Genomic DNA, 5,790 nt, shown 5'->3' with positions numbered 1-5,790 from the left:
GGCACAAAGGAGACAAAGACTTTTCATACCTCACCACGTAGAGTGACATTGAAGATCATCTGGATGATCACTTAGGACCAGAGAATGTGTAATAACTGCAGAACCATCAGGAAAGCATTTATGAAACAGTTTAAGGGGAACAATGAAACTTTTGTCACAAAGTAATAATATAAGCTGTGGGAAAGAGAGGGAGGGGCAAATCAGAATACACAAGACTAAAGCAGGCTTGGTATCTCCACACTGACAAGGATCAGGTGTCTTTCTGGGCAGTGATTTGGCTGSTGTGTTYCCAGGACAGAGCTGAGCTGAGCCAGGATGGCACCACCAGGCTTCACACTCTGCCCAGTTCTTGCAAAGCAGATCCCAGAGGACCTGCAGAAGCTCTGTATTAAAAYCACCAACTTTGCAATAGGCTTTGCAGACAGGTCAGTTATCAGCAACYTGAAATGCTCCCTAGAACAGGCAGRAACTGGCAAAATTWCTCCTCTAATAAGTCTATAGAGGAAAAATGGACAAAAGTGAAACTATCATGGGGACCTTTCCACTGGCACATGAATAAAAAGCTAATACATGGCTTTTTTAACTGAAGTTAGGGGAGAGTTAAGAGTGCAGATGAGCCATTGGACATGGCATTACTTTTAACAAAGTCACAGAAAATCTGTATCCTCAGTGATGAGAACAGAAAGGAGAACAACACTGGTTTGGAAATGGGAAGTGGACAGGACAGAGGGCAGTTCAGCACAGGAGAGAAATCATGAGTGCTAATATGTGTCTTCCTCCACAAGTTACCTAAGACATGGCATCTGGGATATATTATGAGCTGGAAAACCTTGTTGGGTCCAGTGTGTATTTGCTCTGTGCTTGTTTTCCTGGATCTCTTGTTTGCTGTTGGTGCTGAGAGSTGCTGATCTCAGTGGACTCAGTCTGACATGGGACATCTGTTACCTTCTTTGTCCTTACATGATGCTACAGCAGGTTGGGATAGTGGGAATTTACACCTTGTAGTGGAGACAACTGAAGGCGTGCTTGTTCTCAGGAAAGTTGTCTCAAGCTTTAATTGTTTTTCCCTCTAAGGCAGTCATTTGACCACCAGAATCTGGCACTTGTCATGCAAAGTCAGCCTCATAGGCATCCAAACCAAATGGCAGCATGACCAAAATTGAAAACTCAGCATCCTCAGTGGCTGTATGGAGCAAGGGCAAGGACATAGGACCACAATGAAAATTTGTCCCTATGTATGTATAGCATGTCCTGTTTTTGGAATTCCTCTCGGTGTAACAAATTAAATGTTTGGTGAAAGAAAACAGAAAGCTCAGACTATAATGCAAGCCTTGTGGAATGAGCATGTGGGAAGTTTATCAGCTTTTCCAGGTAGTTTGGCAGTGGTAAAGAAAGAAGAACAACTTCAGCCCAGTAAAAGGGTGGGAGGGTTGCCAGTGTGTTTATGCAAAGCCAATCTCCAAGGCTGTACCTGCGTGTGGCTGCTGAAGGAATCATTGCCAGTGTCCTCCCAGCATGTGGAGTATCCCACCTCCTGAACCCTTCATTATTTCATTGTTTTATTTCAGATACCTCAAATTTACTGTGACAATATTTCCACACTAATTTTATCTTAATAGACCTTTAAGGTCTAGGCCTTTTAATCTGCTAAGAATTTCATGGGAAATTCTAATCAGAGTAGTTTGCACCTTCTTTCTCTCGTAGGAACCAGTGTTTATAACACAAGGAGTGGGAACAGAGGGGCAGAGGCTGTGGCTCTAAATTAATTAGTAGAATTAATTCATTGATATAGTTAGCACCCTGGTGGGTTTTTTTTTTTTTTTTTTTTTTTTTTTTTTTGCTTATTTTCTGTGGGTTCTTCAGTTCCAGTTGAATTAATCTTTGAACTTACAGTGTCCTGTTCTCTGCCTTTCCTCCTCTCAACATGGAGGGTCATCTCTCCTGAAGCTCAAACTGCACATGACACCCACATTTGGAGGACTGCAAAATGTTCCTCACATTAATGGGAAAATGACAAGCTGGGAGATGATGAAAACCACAGCAAAAACCTTGAATACTGYTTCAAAGACCCGCTTCCATTTCAGGTAATGGAGTATCTTGGCAAGCTGTAGAGAAACAAATTTCCATGTGTCYCCTGTGCCTGTGTTCGCCTTCTAGGGGCTGAGGGATTTCCCACACCCTGCAAGGATCACCAGGCTTGTGGCGMTGTCCCCCAGTCCCTTTGCATCCAATGACTTTTCCACAGAAGCAGTAAACTGGTACTTTCTAAATGCACTGTCACATGTGTCCCACTCATGGACAAGAGTGCACAAGAATACTGGGGAATTTATTACTCTCTTTAGAAATGTGCAGTAGGAGGCACTGAACAAGCTTTCAGGTGGAGAATATTTTTTAAAAACCCATAATAACACAATTTAAACACTGAACAATTTCTTTTTTTGTAGGAGGAAGGAATAGATCTCTTACCTGATGGGGAATTTTATGTACACCCAGCATTAAACCTCAAAGCGAGAATCAGAGAACTTGATTCTCTTGATCAAGACACTTGGTGACTCTGCTCTCCATCCTGACTCCATGTATTATTGAGATATGCAGGAAGGTTTAATATAAGAGAACAAACAACTTGGGCAAAAGGAAAGCTATAAATATTTTGGTGCTTTTTTGTGTTTTTCAGTTTTTACCTCCCTCTTTCATGGCTTGCACTGCCTCCTAASTGTACTTCATGGATTTATTTTCTGCCCAACCATCCATGCTGACAATATCTTAAAATTTTAATTTTGTATCAAGATGTCATGGTTTTACCTGGTCCCATTTTTGGTGGTGGGGGAATGGGGACCAAGATGGTCAAAACCACCACACAAGAAAGAAAAGAAGTTTAATGCATTTTACAGATGGCTTTGGTGTTCAAAATTCCTTTGAGCATCTGAGATGTAAATGTTTCTCCATCAAGGCCAGTAGACTCTGTTGAGGCAAATTTAACTTCTCAAAGGTAAAAATGGGATGAAGGGAGGGCAGTGCTGCAGGGAGCTCTGCTGTCAGTGTGTGCAGCAGTGGGACCCAGCCCCTCGCAGCCACAGCAGCTCCCCTGGGATTGTCCAGGAAGGACAGGGCAGAGGGTGGTGATGATGTACAGACCTGTTGGAGGTCTCCATCACCAAAATCTGACCTCCCTACCTGGCCTCACAGAATTTCATCAGCCTGGGATGGTGCTGGGCCCACCAGCGCTGGAACCAGGTCTCCACCTTTCTGACCTGCAGGTCACTTTGCTTGGCCATGAAACCAACTCCTACTGGAAAACAGAACAGGGAGGAAGGACTGAGCCTTTTGGAGGCTGTCATTCCCTGTGAGGGAGGAGGAGCTGTGCACCCAGAGGCTGCTTTGCCCGKCMGCCTTTCCGCAAAGAACACYTTCCTTTGCAAAAAAATTGTATTAACTCTATTTGCWTTTGTGAACTCACAGATTGCATTGGCCACTTTAAAACTCCAATTCAGACATATCTAAATGCAGGTTCAGATGTAAGCTGGTTGAGTTTTGGCATCTGTACAGAATGGGATGCAATATCTGGCTATGAAAGTCTAAATACATTTTTATCCACCTCTGATACAATTTTGACTCATAATTATCAGCTACAGATGGAAAACCTGAAGAYAAAAGAAGTTTCAGCTTGTAAAGTTAAAAAAACAGACACATAGTTCACTCCATAATGTCAGTAAGCAATTCAGCTGTTGAAGTGGCAGTCACAGGCTCAAAGGCATCAATTCCAACATCTTCATTTTCTGCATGAATTCCAAAAAACATGACAAGAGTTAAGGTTTATAAATTGTGATTAAGCTGTGCCTCGGGCTGGCTGTGACCATTCCAGCAGTGCTGGGGCCCTGGGGCAGTACATCCAGCACAGAACACGGTTCTGGCAGCATCTTCCTGGTACCTGACCCTGGCTACCACTGTGGGCACACAGATCCTCTCCTACAAGAACTCTTTCCTCTTGTAGAACTGTGGCTCTGCCCCTGGGCAGGGCATTGGGCATGAGTGACAAGTGGTGGCCCAAAGTTCAGAGGAAGAGCTGTGCACCCAGAGGCTGCTTTGCCYGTCCGCCTTTCCGCAAAGAACACCTTCCTTTGCAAAAAAATTGTATCAACTCTATTTGCATTTGTGAACTCACAGATTGCATTGGCTCCCAGCACTGACATACCCAGTAAACCCTTGTCTAGCAAGCTCCCTTATTTGTGTCTCCAGAGAGACCCTCCGTGCACAGCTCAGATGTGACTGAGTGTGGACTTTTCACACCTACAGGTACAGGAGAGAGGAAGGGCAGGGCAAAGAGCTGCCACACAAATATCATATGCATATGAAAAGCAGAGAGACTCATTATTCTTGGGGACAATCCAATCCCATGTACACTTTGTCATGGTCAGGAGGTAAGGATAGCTTTGGAGTTGCTCTGCAAGGTACTAATGGCAACCAGTACAGGAGAAACCAGAGGTGCTGCACTCACCTTTCAAAGATGCATCGGACAAAGATCAACAGCAAGGCACCAGAGATGCAGAGCAGGAKGTGCTGAGGCTGCAGGTAGTGTATGTCTGCAGATTCCTTCAAGTCTTCCCAGGTAGCTCCAGGTATGGAGCCAGTATTGGTGGTGCCAGAACCCCTCTGATGCTCCCATTCTGGTCGAGATGGTGGGCACAGAGAGCAGAGGCTGCCTGCAGCAAGCAGSTATCAGCAAGGCATAAAGCTCACTGCTAAATCAGGATTCCCAACACAACAGCTCATCACTCAGTGTCCCCACCTCTTGCTCAATACCATCAGTACATCAGACTCGTTCAAACAGCACCACTTGTTTTGTCTTGAGMCAGGGAGGCGGGGTAAGGTGTCCTAGTACATCAAAGTAATTTTGGGTGTCAAGGAGGTGGCTGATTTCAATTTCATTTTTTTTTTGCACAGATGACTAAAGTCCCTGCCTGGTGACACTATCAATAGGAGCATCTCTACCAGGCTTTTCCTTCTCAGGCTTCAAAGCCCTCATCTCTTAATCAGTTCTGACACCTGGCAGAGAACGTGGATGGAGGTCCCAGGGTAGGCTGTCCACAGCCATTAGCATCTTCTGGCWTCTTCAGGGCCCCAGCAGTCTCAGTTTTGGTTCCTTCATCTTGGCCAGCAACATCTCATAYCGTGTTTGCATTTTGAACCATCATGCACTGAGCACAAAGCTGATGCCCTGCTCCCCAGAGCAGTTCTGGAGTGCTCACACACAGCCCAGCACTTCTGGACCTTGTGCACCACCTTGCTCTGCTCCACTCAGCTTCAATCTCAGTGCTGTAAACTGCAGCAGCCAATCTGCAACACCATCATGATCTACCTTTATTAKCAGCTGATTTTGCCATGTCTTTCCYTCCCCCTTTTTGGGCAACTRCAACAAAACACAGCTGCAAACAATCCGTGTTGGTCTCTCAGAGTCACCTTGGGTGGTTTTACTCAGGATGGTGAGGGACCTTTCTGAATGCCTTTGCAAAGCTGAGCAGGGTGCAGGGTTCTGTCCACCACATGTACTTACCAATTCTTTGTGGTAACTCCAGCAGAGTGAGATGCAACCTCCCCACAGATTACCCCATGGGGAGTCTTTCCTATTACGCTCATATCTGCTCACAAAAATTCCACCATGTATTATACTTTCTACTGCTTTGACCAGTCTGCATGTCARAGGCTGTAGTTCCAATGTTCCCATCTGGAACCTTCTTAAATCTTTCTGATAAGAAGATGATTTGAAACAAAAATTAGCATTCCACAGTTTGT

This window comes from Malurus melanocephalus, unplaced genomic scaffold (assembly GCF_030028575.1).
Source record: "Malurus melanocephalus ecotype Western Australia unplaced genomic scaffold, MMel_1.1 scaffold_293, whole genome shotgun sequence".
Classification (NCBI taxonomy): Eukaryota; Metazoa; Chordata; class Aves; order Passeriformes; family Maluridae; genus Malurus; species Malurus melanocephalus.
Note: the sequence above shows the minus strand (reverse complement) of the source record.